This window comes from Mustela putorius, unplaced genomic scaffold, assembly GCF_011764305.1.
Source record: "Mustela putorius furo isolate JIRA1106 unplaced genomic scaffold, ASM1176430v1.1 tig00000589_pilon_pilon_pilon, whole genome shotgun sequence".
NCBI classification, from domain to species: Eukaryota; Metazoa; Chordata; class Mammalia; order Carnivora; family Mustelidae; genus Mustela; species Mustela putorius.
Window position 1 is genome coordinate 12,335,192 of NW_025421425.1, and position 22,731 is coordinate 12,357,922.

Sequence of the window (22,731 nt, forward strand, 5' to 3'; positions counted from 1 at the left end):
CATTTCTACTCCCTCATGGCCATGCCCTTGACCAACAGGCTGGCCAGCAAGTGCTGCAGTTCCAAAGGAGCAGCTGTTGGCAGGTGCTGCAGTCCACCGGTGAAGGACGTGTCTTCTTAGAGGGATCCCAGAGCAGGGCAGATCCAGCTGAGGATGTCCAGTGTGTACATCTGTTGGAGGCCTTCCTCCTTGGCATTCCAAGGCAGAAGGGGATCTCCAGTGGAATGGAAATGCAAGACAGCCTCCTAGCCCTGGGGTCAGCTTATTAGCAGCTAAGTGAGTTGAATCTCGTACCCACCCCCGAAGAGTTTTTCAGCAGTAGCTAGAGATGGCTGTTCCTTGGCATTCACCCATGGAATTCAGGAACAAGACTTGTGGCTCATCTGGTTGGACCTGCAGGACCGAGCTACTTCTGAGCTGGTTGGGGGGTTATTGCCTGAAGCATTGGGAGAGGCCAGGAGCTCAATGTCCACGTAGTATCCACACCCCTGTTCCATCTGGGTGACCTCCTATGCCCTCTCAGCCCTGACACAACATCCCAAAACAGAGAAGCAAGAAAGCCTAAAGGGGGCACAGCCACAGGATCAAGCCAGATATCTGATTTGTCCCAATCCTGGAAGAACCACCACGATGAGGGGAGTGGTCACTTTGAAGATGCACCTAGTCCTTACTCTCTCCAAGGTATCAGTATTTTCTCTTTTCTGTTACGGTCTTTGGGGTCTCATCTTAGCCACAGACCCAAAGATAATGGAGGCCATCTTACCCACTTGCTCATATTCATGGAAAAAAACTATTTTAGTGATTCATTCATGTCACCCGTTAAGCTAGGAAAACTTTTCTTCCTCTTAGTATCCTGGGGAATCACCATGAATAGATAAGTTCTTTCTTCCTATTCTTATAGCACTCGTAAGACACTTCTGTTGTAGCACTTGTAATATTTACTAAAGTTTTGGGCCTAAGTGTTTGCCTTCTCTGCTAGACTCTAAGAATAGCTGTTATATATTATGTATCCTTATATTTTCAATTCTTAGCTCACTGCTCAGAATGTTAAAGTTCAAAAATGCCTGAAAAATTCTACATGGGCAGAAATGTAAGTAGACACACAGATACAGTGGCAAGGAATGCTAAAATTTAAGCAAAAAAAATCAGAATTCCTTTAAGGAAGAGAACTGCCCTTATTTAAGAAAACGTTTTGATGAGCTCTTTTTGAACGCAAGATGTGATGCTGAGGGTTTGAAGGGAAAGACCGTATTGCTAGAAGATGGAAGGAGATTGAGTTTTTGAAGTCTCCCGGCATATGGAACACCTACTTTAGATCTCAGGTAAACAAGAAGTAAGGTTTTTTTTTTTTTTTTTTTTTTAAGATTTTATTTATTTATCTGACAGACAGAGATCACAAGTAGGCAGAGAGGCAGGAAGAGAGAGAGGAGGAAGCAGGCTTCCTGCTGAGCAGAGAGCCCGATGCGGGACTCGATCCCAGAACCCTGAGATCATGACCTGAGCCGAAGGCAGCGGCTCAACCCACTGAGCCACCCAGGCGCCCCAAGAAGTAAGTTTTTATTCCATTGAGATCACCATGCATTTAGAATCTTAAGAGAGAATATCAAATATGCACGATTTCACTATTAGTGCATATAAGAAAAATACTTGATTTTAAAAAATAAATAAAACCAATCCAGTTCCTACAGATGTAAGGACAATGCAGTTTTAATGCCACTCTACATTCTAATTATATCAAAAGTTCTCAAGTGATCTCATTTTATGCAATGCGTTCATTTAAGGAAAGAGAATAGGATCTCTGGGGTTCCTAGGTAGCTCAGTTGGGTTAAATGGCTGGCTCTTGGTTTTGGCTCAGTTCATGATCTCAGGGTCCTGGGATCACCATGCTTTGGGTTCCAAGCTCAGCAGGAGACTGCTTTTCTTCTCTCTCTCTCTATCTCCCTCTCTCCTTTTGCCTCTCCCCCTGCTTGTGCACACACTTTCTCTCAAATAATCTTTTTTTTTTTTTTTTTTTTAAAAAGAGAGAATAAGGTCTCCTATGTAGTATTGTTAGTTAGTATAGAAATTCAAGTCTTTGGAGCACACCTGGGTGACTCAGGTCATGGTCCTGGGGTTGTATGATAGAGGCCTGCTTTGGTCACCATGATCTCCAAGAGTCTACTTGAGATTCTGTCCTTTTCCCTCTGACCCTCCCCCGCCTGTGTGCACTCTCTCTCTCTCTCTCTCTCTCACTCTCTCTCCTTCTTAAATAAGTAAATCTAAAAAAAAGAAGAAGAAGAAAAGAAATTAAAGTTTTCATTATGTTTATAATTCTAATCAGCTCAGTGAAACATTGGATATTTTAATTTCCAGTTTTAATACCTTCTTTTAACTTTCGTTATAGTTTTTCTCATGTTTTACTATGCTAGTATATGGAACTTGTTCTTAATAAACTTCATTAATAATCAAGATCCCATTTTCCCTCAATGCAAAGAGAAGAAAAATAGGTTTTTTGATCACTTACTATGATTCAGATCTGTGGCCAGTGATTTTATATGCATCATGTGATATTAATATTATTACAATTCTGCATGTTATTCCATTTGAGAGATGAGGGTATATAGGATAGGCCTTGTACCCAAGCTCTTTAATTTAAGGTGTAGTACTACCAATCTCTTCAGTATCTTCAACTACTACACTGTGCTTGTTGTTGAAAAACGTCACTGCTTTCCTAAGTTTACATGCTATATTCTAACAATGTGAAAATACATATTTTTATCTTACATATCTTATGTTTTTCAGATCCACATTTCTGTTTCTTAGATATGGAAGCTATTGTGGCATCACAAACTTAACCCAAAACCATTTCCATTTTACACACACTTAAATTTCATACTCCTATATTTACTTCTGAATCAATTGCAAAACCATTCACAAACTTGAAAATCACTCTCAACTCATGTGTCTATGTCACTCCTCCTACTGGTTAAGAAGCAAGTTCCGCCAACTCTGGTGCTGAAATCCTTCCTGGTGTTGCCCCTGCATTTTGATCTCTGTTTGAGTCAGGGTGCCAGTGGGAAACAGGTAGATCACTAAAGCTGCTACATCTGGACATTTAATACAGGAACTATTTTTAGGGCAGGATTTAGGAAAGTCAGCAGAGACAACGCAGTACCCCAGACTATTAACATTGGAGTAGCCCTTACCACTAGTCGGCTTGAAAGAGAAAGGAGAGAGCACTTACCAGAAACCAGAGAGGCTATTAATACACAGAGGGTGGCTTGACAGAAGTGGTCTTTGGAAAAGAAATAGCCCAGGAGGGATACAGCCAAATAAATAATTATATTTAGCTGACTCCATGTCTATTGCCAAATCTCCTACCGCTACTTCCCACTCACTGAATTCAGAATCGAACTGGAAATTAGAAGGCCACAGAAGGCCGTACATTTATCTCAGCCACTTAGGGAAAAGATTAGGACACAAAATGGTGAAGAGTGAATCTGGAGGGGCAAACAGAAGATGTGTCTTTGTCTTGGTTCTCATCTCTCTTCCTAACTTCTGCTCTAGCCCCTAATTTCCATTCTAAGTTAAAGTCATGTATTCTTTCTAAATAGGAAACTTGATTTTCGTCCTTCATGACATTAATTCTGAATGGAACCACTGCAGCTTCAGAGATAGCTGCAAAATATTTAGTAATTTATAAAAATTCCTTAAAATTTGCCTCCTCTGTACAAATACACAAATATAAACTATACTGGTTGAGCCTACCCTTTTTGTATCATAAAGTTAAGGTGCTGTGAATATAAGTTACATGCTTAATGTCACACGTATTAGAGTATTTGAATCAAGATTATAATTCAGTATTCTTGACTGTCTGGCGTGTACTCCATTATACTATATTACTTAACTAGATGCCTGTCTTTTTTTTTTTCCCCTATTTATGTTGGAGATTTTCCACTTGCAACTCAATAATATCCATAGACTTTTCCAGAAGCAATCAAGGCGAAAATAAATAAATAAATAAATAAAATTGCTCCTCAAACCTGACATACTCCCAAAAGTCTTTATTTAAAGGTTAGATGATTAAAAAAAAAAAAAAATGACCAGTTTAAGACAGATAAATAATTTGGGAGAATTCAATTACAAAACTCTACAGATAATGAAAATTGAATAAAGCAGGACATAGGGGCACCTGGGTGGCTCAGTTGGTTAAAGCCTCTGCCTTCAGCTCAGGTCATGACCTCAGGGTCCTGGGATAGAGCCATGCATTGGGCTCTCTGCTCAGCAGGGAGCCTGCTTCCTCCCCTCTCTCTCTCTCTCTGCCTGCTTCTCTGCCTACTTGTGATCTCTGTCTGTCAAATAAATAAATCATATCTAAAAAAAAAAAAAAGCAGGACATAACTTTCCTTATTCAACATATCTGTAGACTCTTCCATACCATTCATATTCTTTCAGGTTTAGGTGAGGTAAATAAAGGGGGGAGGGGGTGATCAGCGTCTTCATAGGACGGCATCCCTAAAATCTACATGTCACATTTCATCCAAGAGCTAATTTTCCATTTGAATTATGAACCTCTGTAAATAGCAGACAGGAGTGGAAAGTCTGAAATATCTATCACTCTTGACCCTTGGCTGACTGAAATGTGATGACTTCAAACAAAAATAAGCTTTGGTTAAGTTCCAAATTCAATCATCAGATAAAGGGAGGCAATATTTTTAAATACAGTGAATGTAAACACTGATGTTGACTTTAATGCATCTTCATTGAATCTTACGATGTACACAGAAATACATGTAAATATTATTTTTAGATAATTGTGACCCGATACAGCCCCACAGCAGGGGTCTTCTGCAGGTTTTCCCAGATACCTTGAAAGTCAAAATGCTCAAGTGCTCTGACACATTGTAATGATTTATGGGACACAAACCTCTTTCCGTACACAGTAAATAAACCAGTGCTTTCACCTATATACTTGAAAATATTCAGTATTGATCTGCAATTGCCAAAACACCTTTACGTGCTGTTTCCAAAGTGTTAGGTATGTATTTATGCATGTCTTGACTTGTTCCAGAAAGGATTAAATGTGATCAAAAGACATACACGACAAAATAAAATGTAACTTGGCAAGGATGAGTGTGAATGCAATGCTGAGTGGTAGAGAGAGGCGATTGCTTTGATTAAGGCTAGAGGCATATTTTGGCTAAATATCTTCTTTTAGTTCACTGGGAATCGTATGCATCACATGTGAGGAAATGAATAGACTCCCAGAATGTTAAGAGTATAAGCTACAAAACTTTAGTTCAACGTCTTTTATTAGATTTATTTTACATTTTAATTACAAAACAGAATGAACGTATTTCTTGATTTTAAAAAGTCTAAAGCAGACATAGAGGAAGTGAGAGTCTGACTCCTCTCCTATTTTGCTCTTCACATATTTTATAAAGTGTAAAATATAAAGTAGGAATCAATATAGTTGCTACTAATAGAGATACAAAATCTGGTTCCATGGATGTATTCAAACTACACTTATTACAGGTCTATGACACACCAGGTTCTTTGGGACTTCTTGAAAAACAGTGGTGTAATTGGCACCTGTCCTGCCCTCTGAGAACTGGGAGAGGCAGGCACAAATTATTCAAATGTACTAACAACTATGTGATTGCATGTTCTGGGTAGATACCATGCAGGAGAATAGCAGGCTATTTCATGGAGTTGGAAGCCTGACTTCACCAGAGGGATCAGGAAAGATGTCCCCATTTGGAGTGATTTTGACCAGAGCCATCAATGATGACATCAACTGTAAAGGAGACAATGGGAAAGGGGACTGTGGAGCGCGGTGGGGGGGGCAGGGGTGGGGTGGGGAGGGGGGTAAGCATTGCAAAGGCTCTGAAGTTGGTTAGAGATAAATTAATTTGTGGAAATCTAATTGGGAAGACACTAGTTAAGAAAATCTAAAGCATGTCAGCATATTTTAGTTGTGGAAAAGAGAGTTATGAAAAGGAGCTGGGCAGAGATGTTTGAAAAGACCAGATCGTGCCGTAGAAGACAGGGTTGTAGGCACTTTTGGTGTCTACGCCTCCTTTCCTGGCTAATCCATATAGAATTTCCTTTAGATACAATGCAAAACCAAGACTCTAGTCATGCGCAATAACAAAAATTCTATGACTCTCTCATCACCTTTATGTGATTACATCCTCACAGAAAGTGTGTATATTGTATCTTATAATATAACAGTGACTTTAAAGTGTTGGGTGTATCTCAGATTTGCTAATCACAGCTTTGTTTGTTTTTTTTAATCATAATTAATCATTAAAAGCCGTGTATTTTTGCGTCACTACTTGCATTAGGATCAAGTAAAATGTTTCTCTGTGGTGCTAAATTGTTTCTATATCTACTTATCTACCTAAAGAAATAATCACTCATTGTGCATAAAAAAATGCCAAAATCTTTCTTACTTTTATATTTGGAAATACTGGGGAAAGAAAGCTCTCTAGTTCTTTGGAAATGTTATGTAGTAGCAGAGATTTCACAGAAGAGTGCTTATGATTCTCTTGAGTTCCCTGCTGAACAAAACTTATATCCTTCTAAGGATTAAAGGTAAAGACATAATGAACCAAACAGATGAAAATAAAGCAAAGCAACAAAACAAGATAAAATAAATTAACAAACTAATAAACTACCCAATAAAAGCCACAATTAGAGATGACTATTATCCTTTTTTTTTTCACTCTAAAAAGTTGTAAATGGAAAAAAAAAATATTTATTCTGCCTTTCTTGCACAAACTACATTTCAAATTAACCAACCAGCTTAACTGATGAGGAAAAGCTCCTCTTTATTTAAGAACACCTGCTAAAGAATGTATATATGGCAAATGTCAAGGTCGAAAATCATTTTTAGCTTCTGAGGAATTGGATCATCCACACATACTGAAATCTTTGAGTAAAGCATTAATGGAGAACTAGATATTCACATGCTATCTACCAGCTCAGAGATTACACATTTTTTGGAAGGTGAGGCTTCATAGGGATCTGGTTGCCTCTGCCCCAACTGACGATTAGTCTTGGTGGGATGACCAGAGATTTGGATGCCTTGTGATTTGAAATAACAGGCAGGGCACAGCATAATTTATGAAATATGAGTGTCAAATACTTAAACTGCACTGAGTAAACATCTACATGTCAACTCACATGCTCTCTTCCTTCAGCAGTTCAATGTTGCAGAAAGAAATGGAGAAAGAGAATTAAAAATCATAACAAGAGAATGTAATCTGTAATCCTTGTTTGTGTCTTGTTTGATTTTATTATTTTTTTAAAGATTTATTTATTTTAGGAGCACCTGGGTGGCTTAGTCATTAAATGTCTGCCTTCTGCTCAGGTCATAATCTCAGGGTCCTGGGATGGAGCCCCACATCGGGCTCTCTGCTCGGCGGAAAGCCTGCTTCTCCCTTTCCCACTTCCACTGCTTGTGTTCTCTCTCTCACTGCCTCTTTCTCTCTGTCAAATAAATAATAAATAAAATCTTAAAAAGAAAAAGATTTATTTATTTGAGAGAGAGAGAGAGAGCACGCAAGCATACGGAGGAAGGACGGGGGAGAGGGAAAGAGAATCTTAACCAGACTCCATGTAGAGCACAGAGCCAGATTTGAGCCTCGATCCCATGACCCCGAGATCACAACCTGAGCTGAAACCAAAAGTGGGACGCTTAACTAACAATGCCACCCAGGCGCCCCAAGGGTCTGTTTTAAACAAAAATGTATCAAAGTTATTTTAGAAAAAAAAAGGAGATGTTTGAATATGAACAATGAGTTAGATGGCACTAAGAAATTAGTGTGAAATGTAAATGGGAAGTGTAGGAGGCCATTCTTCTATTGTAGAGGTGAATACTGAAGGATTTGGGAGTGCAAAATCAAGATGCTTATGATTATACTTAAAATTCTTTAGGAAAATAAAAATCAGTGAAGCATATCTACCTAACATTTCATAATAATTTTATGATTTTTAAAAATATTTTCTTTACTTTTCTGTATATTTGAGGTTTTCCAAAACAAAACAAAACAAAAAATAAAGAAATCATCAAAGAATATTGATAATAATTACTTCTTATTGTTATGACAAAAAAGAAGAAAAGGTGAAAAGGAAGGAATGAAAAGAAAAGGAAGAGAATGTATTTTAAAAAACTGTATATTGCTTTATAATGCCCAACATTTTCCTAAGGCTTTGGCCCATAAGTTGCAAGCATCTTTACATCTGAGGTCTGCCTATTACCACATTTCCACTTTGTACCTATGGTTTGACTCTTTGTCCTGTCCTGTTATATCTTATCAGCGCCAGATATTATTTTCAGAAGTCCCCATTTCAATTTTTTAACCTGATATTGACCGACATCCAGATTCTGCATGAACAGTGCCCACTGAATAGACTCGACCCTTGTTTAGTTCTGTCTGAACATAGAAGCTAATTCGTTTCATTCAAGGAGAGCAACAGAGAGTAGTTTATCCATAACCCAATTATAAATGAAACCTACAATTTCAGCTGTAATCTGTGTTTTCTAAATAAAGCACAGGCTTTGGCCTAATACCAGTTTTACAACTACAGGAAACTACTGCCACAGTTCCCATAAAATCCCCAAAGTAGAACCTAACGGTGATAACAATAACTTATACTATTCGTAAACACTCAATATGTTATTGATGCTAACCTGAGCGTAGGAGATAAATTATGCCCATATGAGATGCAGAAGCTGAGAATCAGATGTTGACCAACTTGCCTAATAAGGTCAATTTCCTAAAAGGTACCTGAGCTTTTTGTTTTTGTTTTATTTCAGCTTTCCCTGCCTCTAAAATTAAAGTACTTTTTTTAACATCTCAGATTCTAAGTTAAAATATATTTAGTTTGCAGAACTCAGAATAATATATAATTTTCCATTAGAATAATGATTGTAATATGTTTTCCAGAACACATATAAATCCACTAGATATATAGCATTTTACTTTTTTTTTTTTCCCTGCTACAATTGCAAGGCGCAAATAGCTATATCCTCGGGCTACTGTGACCCATATCAGCAAGTTTCCAAAGGCCTGGGCCCCAGGGCTAGGAATGCTCTATTATCGACACTCCGGAGACCCACAGCAGCCTCAGTCAGGGATGTGCTTCTGATGAACTAGAGACATTGTTCTGGATTTACGCTGAGGAGCTCTAGGAAGCTTCTGTCAAAACCGAGGGCATCCTTCAGAAAGCTCTTGACCTACCATACCTGAATTTTGACTTGTGCGCTGCCCAGCTAGTAGCAGGACTCAGTAACCCAGGACTTTGCTGTCTGAATTACCCTGCATATTGAAAAATTCTCACATTTCTTGAATACCTAAGCCTAAAGGGTCAGTAAGTGAGGAGTTATACTTACTTCAGTAGGTTTTTCAAAGATATGTTAAAAAAAAAAAAAAAAGATATCTTAAGCATGAAATCTAAAGCCCTCTCCATTTTCCTTTATTTGTTTTTTCTATTTGGGTGAGCCAGATTTTTGATGGTAGACTCAGTGGGAGCTTCTTTTCTTTGTCTATCTCTATGCCTTTCATATACTGTGCTGCCTTTCAGAGGAAGAAAGGCTACCATTTTATATGTTGAACATTACCAAACCATTCTGCATAATTGCTTTAAAAAGAAGCACAAATTCTGTGAGAACTTGTCTGAGCAGATTGCCTAGACCACACAGCAAGTACTGTTACTTTGATCCAAAGTATGTCAGTTCCTGCTGATTTTATATTAAACACTGACCGGAGTCATAACTATATGGACATCTGGCTTTTCAATTTAACTTTTTATGATCTTGTCTTTGAATCCTGAATAACACCTTTCTGGGTAACGGTTTTATACCTTGTATCTTATACAAATTAACCAGAATTTATACAATTCCTTTTTTGATATTTTCAATCTTCTTTTTTTTTTCTGATCACTTCTTTTATGATACCAACACATAGAATTCAAAGCCTTCAACTTGTATATTAATAGCAAATTTTCAACCTTCATTCTATGCTTCTCACTAAATCCTGGTCTTTAATTCTCCTATGGAGTGAGCTCTCCCTTGATGCACTGAAACCTACTACAAATTAATTCAGTATTTTCTGAACAAATAATTTCCCTTCTGTTTACTAGTGTTCTGTTTCTCCCTAATGAATGTATACAGAATTGCTTTATCAACATTGTAAATTAATCCTGTTTGCATTGCGGCATGCTCTAGAAACAGCAAAGCACTTCTCATTTTGTCAGGAAAATCAGAGTAAATTATTATTTTTTAAATTTCTGTATACATTTAAAATGGAAGTAAAAATCTATCCATATATTAATTTTGACAACATAGATATTGAACAGAATCATGATATTAGTAGGTAGCAAGATTATGTTACTCATGATGATATATTCAAACTCTTTCAAGATTTTGGTTAATACTATATTAACCAGTGTTTTATTTTCTTTTAATTATAGTTAAGTTTGAAGACATGAAAGAAATTAAATTGTCAGAATGCAAATCACAAAATGGGGTTTTTGTTTCATGAACATAGAACAGATGCCCAGAATGATCATTCCACATGAAACTACAAATTAGGTACTGAAATATACCTTTAAAATGTATCACTGAATTTACCAAGTGAGGAAGAACTGTAATGAGGAAAAACAGGAAGTGAAAAATAGAGAGGATGGCTATAGGTAATAATTAGAATTTTAATTTTTTAGGAGGATACAACAGTTCAAAATGTGCATGCATTTAATACCATAGACTAAAAATAGAGCTTAAACAGAAGCATAAAATCATATGCAAAAGTAACTATATTACCTGGGTTTTAGCACACTCTCTTGTTAATTGTTTGAGCAAAAATACAACCTTTCTTCAAAAAATAATATCAACAAAAATAGAGTGAATCAAAATAGAAAATATTTACAACTCAACATAGTTCCAGCTTATACAATATTTGTACCCTTCCTGTTTTAGAGTATAATATTCTACTTCCAGTAGATAAAATGTGAAATTAGTAGTAAATGATCAAATAATAGGCCACATGTGTCATTAAGATTAGAGTTATATAGGCCTATTATTTAACCATAATCTAATTAGATTAGAAAAAATATTATTTGGGCAATAAATCAACAAAAAATAAATGTGTAAAATCGTATGGTGAAAAGAAGATGATGGCGTGGATACTGCAAAGTATTTAAAGGTGATAACTGGTAAAACTACATAATTTTTTTGGCTATAGCTAATACACTGTATTAGTTTGCTACTGTTGCTATAACAGATTATGACAAATTTAGTTGCTCAAGCAACACAAATATATTATCCAGAACTATAATTTACTCTGCCCCTCCTCACCACTTGTCTTCTCTCTCTCATTCCCTCTCTCAAATAAATAAAATCTTTAAAAAAAATAAACAAAAAGGATCATAAGACAATATTATAAGCATTTAAATACCACCAAAGTAAATAACATAGACGAAATGAAATAAATTATAAGAATCTGCAAATCTACCAAAACTGACTCAATTTAAGACAGAAGACAGGAATTAACTTATTATAAGTAAAAGCATTGAATTAGTCATTTTAATCCTTCCTACAAAGAAAAATTCAACTTCAGACCATTTCACTATAGAGTTCTAACAAACATTTGAAGGAAAAGTAATGCTAATCTTTAAAATTTTCAAAAAAGTAACAGACACCTTTCCAATTCTATGAGGCCAATATTAATTACCTCAGTGGCAAAACAAGGCAAAGGCACTGTAAGAAAACAACAGACAAATATCCCTTCTGAATATGGATACATAAATTATCAATGAAATACTAGCAAAATAAATCAGCAATATGTAAAAAAGCATTGTACACCATGACCATGTAGGATTTGTCTAAGGAATACAATTTTGGTTTAACATCTTTTTGAAAATAAGTCAACATAATAGGTATTATTAAATAGAATAAAGGGGAAAAGAACACATGATCTTCTCAAATAGATGCAGAAAGTCATCTGACAAAATCCAATACCTTTTCATTATAAGAATACTCAACAAACTAGGAATAGTTTGATTTGATAAAGGATAACTATGAAAAAAAAAGAAACAAACATTTAGGATTATATGTAATGGAGAAAAACTGAAACCTTTCCCTTAAAATTAGGAATAAGACAAAGATGTTCACTCTCACCACTTCTGTGAAATACTGTACTGGAATTCCCAGCCAGGACAACTAGGCAAGAAAAAGAAATGTAAGATATTCAGATTGGAAAGAAGATTTCAAATTCCTTTTATTAACAAAAGGAATGATCTTTTATGTAGAAAATCCTAAGGAATACACATGCACCCATTCCCCCCAAAACACATATCTATTAGAACTGATTTAAAAAATGTAAAAGTTTATAGGGTACAAGATCAGTGTACAAAAATAAGTTGTATTTCTACACACTAACAGTGCACAATCTGAAAATATGAATCAGAAAATTTCATTAAAATAACATCAAAAAGAATAAATACCATGGGAATAATCTTACCAAAGCAAGTTTAAAATTTATATACTGATAATTATAAAATACTGTTGAAAGATATTGCAGAAGACCTAAGTAAACTAAAAGACATCACTTGCTCATAGATCAGAAGATTTAATTCGAAGATTGTAATTCTCGCTGAATTGATCTACCCATTTAATAAAATACCTACCAAAAATCTCAGCTAACTTTTTTGCAAAATTATTAAGATGATCATATAACCTAAGGTTTCAGAATAGACAAAACAATCTTAAAAAGGGGGAAGAAAGTTGAAGGACTCACACTTTCCCAGTTCACAACTTACAACTCTGCGGTACACAATATAGCATGATACTGTCATAAGAATAAACATATTGGCCAATGGAATAAAACTCAGAATCTAGAAATAAACTCTTATATTTATAATTAACTGATTTCACAAAGGATATCAAGACAATTCATTGGGAAATAAGTTTTTTCAATAAATGATTATGCAACAACTAATTATCCACATTCAAAAAAACGAAGTTTGAATCCTTTTTCAAACCATATTCAAAAATTCACTCAAAGTGGATCACAGACATAAACAGATGAGATAAAATTATAACATATAGAAAAAAGGCAGGACTAAATCTTTGTGCAGTTGGATGAAGCAAGAGTTTCTTAAATAAGACACCAAAACACAGGCAACAAAGGAAAAAAACAAACAGGTAATTTGAAGTTCATCAACATCAAAACCTTTGTACCCAGAGACATCATAAAGTGAAAAGTCAACTCAGAGAATGGGAGAAAATGTTTCCAAATCATATATCTGGTATGGAGATTTTATCTAAAATATGTAAAAAAAAATGTTTTCATCTCAATAATAAAAATGGAAACTCAATAAAAGAAAATATTGATAGAGACTTTGGATAATAGCATGGAGGACAAGGGGAGTTAGAGAGGAGAAGGAAGTTGGGGGAAATTGGAAGGGGAGGTGAACCATGAGAGACTATGGACTCTGAAAAACAATCTGAGGGTTTTGAAGGGGCGGGGAGGTGTGAGGTTGGGGTACCAGGTGGTGGGTATTAGAGAGGGCAGGGATTGCATGGAGCACTGGGTGTGGTGCAAAAATAAGGAATATTGTTATGCTGAAAATAAATAAAAAAAACTTTAAAGAATATATACAAGCTGTCAATAAACATAAAAGTATGCTCAATGTCGTTAGTGTTTAGGTTACACAAATCAAAACCACTTCACACTCATTACGTGGCTATCAGCAAAAGGAAAGTTCATGACAAGTCCTGGTGAGGATGTGGATAAATTGGCACCCTTACACATTTTGATGGGAAAGTAAAATAGTGTAGCTGTTTTGGAACACATTCTGGAAGTTCATTTCAAAATGTTAAACAAAATTATCATATGACCTAGCAATCCTAATGCTAAAAATGGTAAGAGAAATGCAAACATATGTCCAAAAAACCCCATAAAACTTGACTATGAACATTCACATTAACATTATTCATAAGAGCTCGGATGTATAAACTACCCAATGTCCAAAGAAATGATGAATAAATACATATGGTGTTGCATACCTATGTGATAGAGTATCATTAAACAATGATAAGGAGTGTTAATTCATGCTACGAGATGGATATGAACTTTAAAAACATTATGCTGAGTTAAAGAAACCATCATAGGAAGTCATATGTCATAAGAATACATTTATATTAAATGTCCAGAATAAGTAAATCTATAAAAATATAAATAAAATTAGTGAATGCTAAGGACAGGAGGGAGGGTTGGGTCGTGAGTGACTACTTCTTTTTTTGCAAGAGCTTGATAAAATCACTCAACATAAATTGTGGTGACAGCCACACAACTGTGTGAATAGACTAAAAATCATTAAATTGCACATTTTTTTAAACATTTATTTTATTTATTTATTTGACAGACAGAGATCACAATTCAGTGAGAGGCAGGCAGAGAGAGGAGGAAGCAGGCTCCCCGCAGAGCAGAGAGCCCGATGCGAGGCTCGATCTCAGGACCCTGAGATCGTGACCTGAGCTGAAGGCAGCGGCTTAATCCACTGAGCCACCCAGGCACCCCTAAATTGCACACTTTAAGTGGTTTAACTTTATGATATCTGAATATATCTCGATAAAGATGTTTCTGAAAGTAAATAAATAGACTGGCACTTTGTTGAGCTCTGGAGGGGGACAAGTGAAACACAGGGGAGCAGCTGATGCATATTTCAGTACACTGATACTGGTCTTGCTTAGGATAGTGATGCTAAAGAATGACTAAAATATCAGAGCTAAAGTGCTAATTAATTGGCTATGTGGATGAAGGTTACTAAAATAATCCAAATAACACTGATACTTCTTTCTTTATGCTACTCGGATACCTTTGATCTCACTTATATGTGGACTGTGAATGACAATGGCAGCAATCAAACTCTAAATACAGAGAACAGATTGGCAGTTGCCAGAGATGGAGGGTGGATATTGGATGAAATGGGTAAAGATGGTCAAAGGGTACAAAATTCCAGCTATAAAATAAATAAATCCTAGGAATGTAATGCATAGCATGGTGATTATAGTATATATATCTAGATATATATATATATATATATGCCATAAATTTGCAAGTTACAAGATATATAGATCTCTCTCTCTCTCTCTCTCTATATATATATATATGCCATAAATATATTTATGGTAAAAATACCATATATTTGCAAGTTACTAAGAGAGTGGGATCTTAAAAGTTCACACAAGGAAAAAAAAAAAAAGGTGTTAACTCTGGGTGGTAAGAGACATCAACTAGACATATTGTGAGCACTTCACAATACATACAAACAACAAATCATTATGTTGTGCACCTGAAAGTAACACAGTGTTCTAAGTCAATGAGATCTCAATCAAAACAAAGAGGTATTGAGATGCATGCTACCTTTTGTTGAGTAAACAACCTAAGGTCACAATTATTTAAAAAGAACCTTTATAAAAGCAGATATCATTGATAATGACTTTTCTGGTAAGTGACACTCCATGCCAAACCTGCTCAGAAAACTCCTGGTGCGAATCTCATCTCCAGGCACTATCAACCATCCCCCACTCTTGAGTTGGATGTCAACCACGTGTTACCAGCTATGTGTTAACTCTGAAAAATGCTTCATCACACTTGTGATAATCATTTCAAAGAAAGAAGAATGGGAAACCAAAACGGAAACTAAAACATCTACTATGACAAGCAGCAGATGCTGTAAAGTGCGGCATAAGCATGGGACGAAAGGACTGCATTTCACAGTCATGGAATAAAGTACAGTAAATTGCCTTAGCCAGAATTCAAAATGGTGTAGATTGTGCTTCCTCTCTCATAATCAGCAGATGATTAAGGAGGATGGTCTCATCAAAGCTTCTTGCAAAAAATGAACAAACTGGTATGTTTTATTTCTTTCTAGTTGACATAAAAGTTGTTTATCTTCTTAATTATAATTGGTTAAAAGTCCCAATCATCAAAGGATATTGAGTATACTCCTGAAAACTCATTCCTCTTTGGTCAGTTATTATGATATTCAGAGAGGAAAAAAAAAGTAACAGCTAGCAATATCAATTATATAAACCAAATGGGGATTCTGCACAGTACTACTTTGTCAACTTCAAATTGTTGTTATTATTATCTTTCCTGAAAATGCCTCTGGCAGAAAACATTATATTTAAAGAAGTAAGACCTAATGGAAGAGTAAGACTCAGTTTGATTCTCTCTCTCTTTCTCTCTCTCTCTCACACACACAATAGTAATAATAATAAAGATTAATCATGGATCAGTTTCTATATATCAGAAACTATATTGAGTTCTCGATTAAGAATTGCCAATACGACAATCATAAAGAAACAGAGACTGGTGGGAGAGCTTAATACATAAACAGATATATCTTGATGCCAGAGATGTGCTCAAAAAATTACACAGGAAGTACTGAGTACCCACCCCATCAGGAGTGATGGTTGTCTAGAGGAGATAGCTTAGCCAAACTGTCCACTAACAAGTAGTAGTTACATTTAAAGAAGTTGAAAATTATGGGAATGGTATTTCATGAAGTGAAAATAATACGAACCAAAGTAGAAAGCTGAGCAGTAGTGTTAGGTGTGTGGAGAGAACTTACAAGCAAGCCTGCCCACGGCATGAAGCAGAGAGGAGTTCAGGCAGCAAAAGCCATACCAATTCATACTCCCAGAGTTATATATAGTTGCATAGCCTAAGTCTTAGTTCCAACATTGCCAATAGTTACTAATGTGGTGGGAAAACTGTTTATACTTTCCGTGATGACATCTAACCCTTCTTTCAAATTCCTATTGATTGAACTGCAAATCACATGAAAGGAGCCATCTTGTCACCACCCACAACCATCATGAGCCAGCCTGCAGACTTCCTGACAACCAACAGAGACCCAAAATGTCACCAGGCTGTCAAGCACCCTGCATCTGCTAGTTTATGAGATTTAGAAATAACCTTTTGCTTTTCAATTTACAAGGACTAAAATCCTTGTAAGTGAACATCCTATCATCTTCAGTTATTAAACTCGGTATTCAGACTCTGTCTTCACGGAATACCTCCATTCTGGTTAGCTCCGTGTGCCCATGATGACCTGTCTCGGAACCAGAATATGAAACACTTAAATCTGATTAACCTCAATACAGAGGACTCAGAGTTTCGTGGGTGAGCGCCTCAACTATATATTTCAGGGTCTCCAAGGATTCATAGGTATTCAACCCATGAATCTGGAAGACTTCACTGTGGTCAATCTTTCACTTAATTTCTGCAAATAAAACCATTTTCCCCCTGCTCTTTCTTTGTTCTTTTCAGAAAAAGACATTACTTAATTTATCAAATATATAGAGAGTACCAGCTGTATGTCAGATTCTGTTCTTAGTGCATGGAATACATTTATGAACAAAATGGGCAAAAACTTGAACCATCTTTAGTTTATATTCTAGTGGAAAGAAGGGGCTGAGGCAGAAAATAAATAAGAAAGGGAGGTGTAACAAAATATTCTCTAATATTATGCTGTTTTGTGGCTGACAGCCATACAGTGAAAACATATCTCCATTTGATTCTTTTGATATGTATCCTCTCCATCATACTTTGCCCAGAAATTCATTAGAGTCATGCCAACTCCCATGGCAGATTCTCTTTTGCTGGCATCCCTGGTCAGAGAGGATGCCATTTCTTTTTTCACTAGCTCCACAGTATAATCCAATGTAAGAGTATATGTAAGAAGCCTTTGAAAACTATAAATAATTACAAAAGCTCTAATATTATTTTTGTGTATCATTTTAATAATCTCAAAAACATGTATTCTCTATATTCTGAATTCCTTTAGGCTATGTTCAAACTTTCTGGCAGAATCGCAGTTTTGTTCTAATTACAGTGTGGTCTCCTCTCTATTTCTTGGTTCTCATCATGTTGGAATATCCAGAATTATCTGACCATGATCTATCCATCCTTGGCTCATTCCTATACCTATAATTTAATATTCTATTTATGTTGCTGTTGAATTTTCAATAGTTCAGTTGTAATTTTCTATAGAAAAAATATTTTCATTTTCCTCCCACAACATTAACTGATCATTCTATACGATGCCAACAACACTGAGAAATACATATTTTTTTTAACTTCCCTTTTGCCTCACACCCGTATCTTATCAATGAGCAAAACATACAAAACTCATCCACTTCTCACCTTTACCATTATCTAAGCAGTGTTGTGTCTTGCTTGGACAACTGTTACTAGCTGCCCAGCATTTTCTCTTGGCATGATTCATATATCCTCCTGAAGCCACCAGAATCATCTCTGTAAAATGTAAACCAATAATTTCACTCCTGGCTTAAAGTCTTCAAGTAGCCTCCACTTAAAATTGGATTAAAATATTTTATTTAGAGGTTTTTCTGAGGTGCTCCCTGCTTACCTGCCCCACATGACTCTATTTCACCATTTCCTGTTCTGCTTCAGCCATATTAGACTTGTTTCCTTTCCTCAAAGACTCTGAGTTTATTCTAATAGGATTTTTGCATGAACTAAAGCTCTGTTAGGCTGCTCTTCCTTTCGGCTATTTATTTTTTAGGATGTTTGTCTCACTGATAGACACTTGGCTAGATCCTTTTGTCATTTAGGCATCAGGCAAAGCACTGTCTCTGGAAAGATGCCTTGCAAAATCACATGAGCTTGTTTCTCATATTTTAAAATTTGTGTTTATCTGTTTCCTCACACTAAAACATAAACCCAAAAGAGAAGGACTTTTCATTGCTGCCTCCCCAGTGCCTTGAATGCTGGACACGGGAGGAACTCAATACATGTTCTGGTGAATGAATGGATACAGTTATTTATTTATACAGCACTGTCTCCTGTTCCATCAGAAACAAATATGGCCTCCATCTTTGTGCCCAACTTTATGCACAGGATCTGGAATGCAGTAAGATCTCAAATATTTGTCAGATAAGTATCAAACCAAACTCACTGCACAAGAGAAAAGCAGTATATTATTTACCAGTATATATCAATAACAGAGCAAACTAATGCAAATCATTTTAAATACTTTTTTCGTAAAGATGATAATTTGTAGTTTACCCTTCCCCCACTCATAAATAAAATATTACATAAAAAATAAGTGATTTAACATTCATGGCTTACTCTTGAGCTAAATGATGTATAAATATTTCATGTCCCTAGGCTACCAGAATAACACAATTTGCTCATTGGCAGGAGGATAAAGCATTTGAGGCAACTTCTTTAGGAGACATGATCTCTATATCTTTCTGCTTCATTTGCTCTGATTTTTCTGTGATTCGTAAATGTTCTTTTCCCATTGACCTTGGAATGACATTCATTTGAAAAAGGGTCAGATGGATTGAAGAGTAAAATCCATGACCTTGGTATTAAAAATTTTTTAAAAAGATAGCTAACTTGTAAAAGAATAAAGTTCATGATATTTATGGCATTGGGTTAACCTTATTTGTGAACCTGATAGCTATGAATACGAGCATGCCAGAAATGTACGTTGTAGCAGGAGAGAATTCATCAAAAGACCCAAAGTTATCATCATTTTGTTACATTTTATTAAAAACAACTTTTGAAATGAATGTAATTTACTAAGATTCACATCATCAAAATACTGCTTCCTAAGGGTCACTAGAAAACATCTATTTACTGAACTTTCCAACGTTAAATTGAAGTAATTATATAAAAATAAGTACAGATAAAAATTCTACCTTAAAAATGGATAATTTAATGGTTTTACACCATCCAATTTCACCCCACCTTATTATTTGAGCTTTTGTCTCTAGAATTGACTTTTCTTTTTGTTACCGTGCAAGTGAACAGGACTCTCATTGGAATTTATGTCCAGGATGCCCCATAATTCCCAGAGGTAATAATGGAAAAATAAATCACTTTACTTCACAATGTGCCTATGAAGCTTTTGTATTGATGCTTAAATCAAATTAGTAAGGTCACAGAGATACCTGACTCTCCTAGCATCGGGGGAAAACAAGTGCAAGGGAGACTGAAAGGGACTGCACATATTTAACAATATTAAGACGAGATGAAATAGATCGAGCATTTAATGACAACTCCCAATCGTTTTCTCAGCCCATAAGTCTATATTGTAATAACGTCGATTATTCGCTCTGGAAAGTGATCTGGTTTCACATTAATGTCTACTTGCTATCGTGATTTACCTTTTTGGGGTCTTAACTGAGCTCCTGAATTTTATGTGAATTGTCTCTATCATTGATTAAAAAGAGAGCTTCCTTTTCCTGCAAACACTATTTTTCAAAAAATCAGTAAGATAGTTTGGATGAAGGGAAAAGAATATCTCTTTTTTTACATAAATACATTTTTGGGTACTTATATGTGAATACACAAGAAACGTAGGTTTGATTTGGCACAGAACTGTGGGCAATTACCATGCCTACAACTTATTCAGCACATCACTGGTGATGTAGACAAACAAGTCAATGTTAAGTTCTTGCCAAAAGAATTTAAAGTTGAGCACATTAAACATTCTAAGAATTGAAATAGCTTCAGCAAACCCATAAAATTAAAAACAAAAAATCTTCTTGTTTTAAAGGAAAAGGTTGTTCTACCCAGAGAGACCTATTTTGTAATAGTCAAAGTTAAGGAGATGACTCATGTATGTCTTTTATCATCCATTGATAAAATTAAAAAATATATATTGATTATGGAAGTGGAAAAATCCACGTTAAAGTGTAACTTCTGGTCTTTTCTCTCAGAGAAGAGGGATGTGATAAGTGGGAATACAACTGCTGAAAATCAATCACTTAATCAATCAATCAGTCAATCCTTGTTTTTAATACATGCCCTAAGAATTAAGAGGTACGTTAGCCCTCAGGCATAAACTGTGTATGAATTCAATTCCTGAAGAATCACATGAGCAGTTCTTAAACAGTTCTGAATTATAACCATGCTCTGACAGTGATAAGCTATGTAACTAAGTGAACCAGTTAGTACTCTGGGGGCGCCTGGGTGGTCTACTTGGTTAAGCATCTGCCTTCACTCAGGTCATGATCCCACGGTCCTGGGATCAACCCTCCTTGGTCCTGGCTCTCTGCTCAACGGGGCATCTGCTTCTCCCTCTCCTTCTGCCCCTGCCCCTGCTCATACTTTGTCTTTCTGTCAGATAAATAAAATCTTATTTTATGTTTTTAATAAAAATTTAGTTCTCTGTTTGTCTGCTTGGGCTGCCGTAACAAAGTAACATAAGCTTGATGACTTAAACAATGGATATTTATTTCTGAGAGTTCTGAAGTTTATGAAACCCCAAATCAAGGTACCCGTATAGTGTGTTTCTGGAAGCAGGTCTTACAGAGGGCTGCCTTCTCCCACTCATCACATGGAGAGGAGAGAGAGAGATCTGGTGATTCCTCCCCATCTTATAAGGACAGCAGTTCTACTGGATTAGATCCTTAACTTTGTGGCCTCATTTAACCTTAAATACCTCTTTAAAGTTCTGTCTGTATCCAAAGACAGTCATATTGGGAGTTAGGGCTTCAGCGTATGAATTTGGGAGAGGCACATTTTAGTAAATATCAAGTTCCTACTAACTTTTCTAGTGCTGATGTTACTATTTTCTATTATAATTACTATATTTCTTTGACTACTGGTTCTAACTAATATTATACAAAATTTCATTCCTAGATAATCCCTGCACTCATCTTTCTACAGAGGTCCTCACATTATATTCTTCTGTTTCCTTCCTCCTAAGTTGAAAATGACCCCAAATTAATGTGTGTGCATTTGTGTGTTTAAAAACAGACTTTGGTTTAAGTATATAACAATCTCTGATTAATCAACATTTTGAAAGCTCATTTCTAACTCTGAATTATTTTTTTTAAGATTTGTGTATTTCCTGGGGCACCTGGGTGGCTCAGTGGGTTAAAGCCTCTGCCTTTGGCTCAGGTCATGATCCCAGGGTCCTGGGATTGAGCCCCGCATCGGGCTTTCTGTTCCACAGGGAGCTTGCTTCCTTCTTTCTCTCTCTCTCTCTCTCTCTCTGCCTGCCTCTCCGCTTGTGATCTCTGTCTAATTAAAAAAAAAAAAAAAAAAGAAGATTTGTGTATTTATTTTAGAGGGCTGGGGGTGAGGGAAGACAGAGGGAGAGAGAGAGAAAGAGAGAGAAGCAGATTCCCCACTGAGCACAGAGCTATATGGGTCTCGATCCCACCACCCTGAGATCACGACCTGAGCTGAAATCAAGGCTCGGATGCTTAACGAGTTGAGAAACCCAGGTGCCTCTCTAACTCTGAATTCTGAACCAAACATTTGTGAATTGCCAGTAATTTACTTTATCACAATCTGTAGTGGTTCTTTTTTTTTTTTTTTTTTTAAAGATTTTATTTACTTATTTTTTTTTTAACTTTTTTTTTTTTTTAAGATTTTATTTATTTATTTGACAGAGAGAGATCACAAGCAGGCAGAGAGGCAGGCAGAGAGAGATGAAGGGAAGCAGGCCGCCTGCCAAGCAGAGAGCCCCATGCGGGACTTGATCCCAGGACCCCGAGATCATGACCTGAGCCGAAGGCAGTGGCTTAACCCACTGAGCCACCCAGGCACCATTTATTTACTTATTTGACAGATAGAGATCACAAGTAAGCGGAGAGGAGCAGGCAGAGAGTGGAGGAAGCAGGCCCCCTGCTGAGCAGAGAGCCCGATGTGGGGCTCGATCCCATAACTCTGGGATCATGACCCTGGG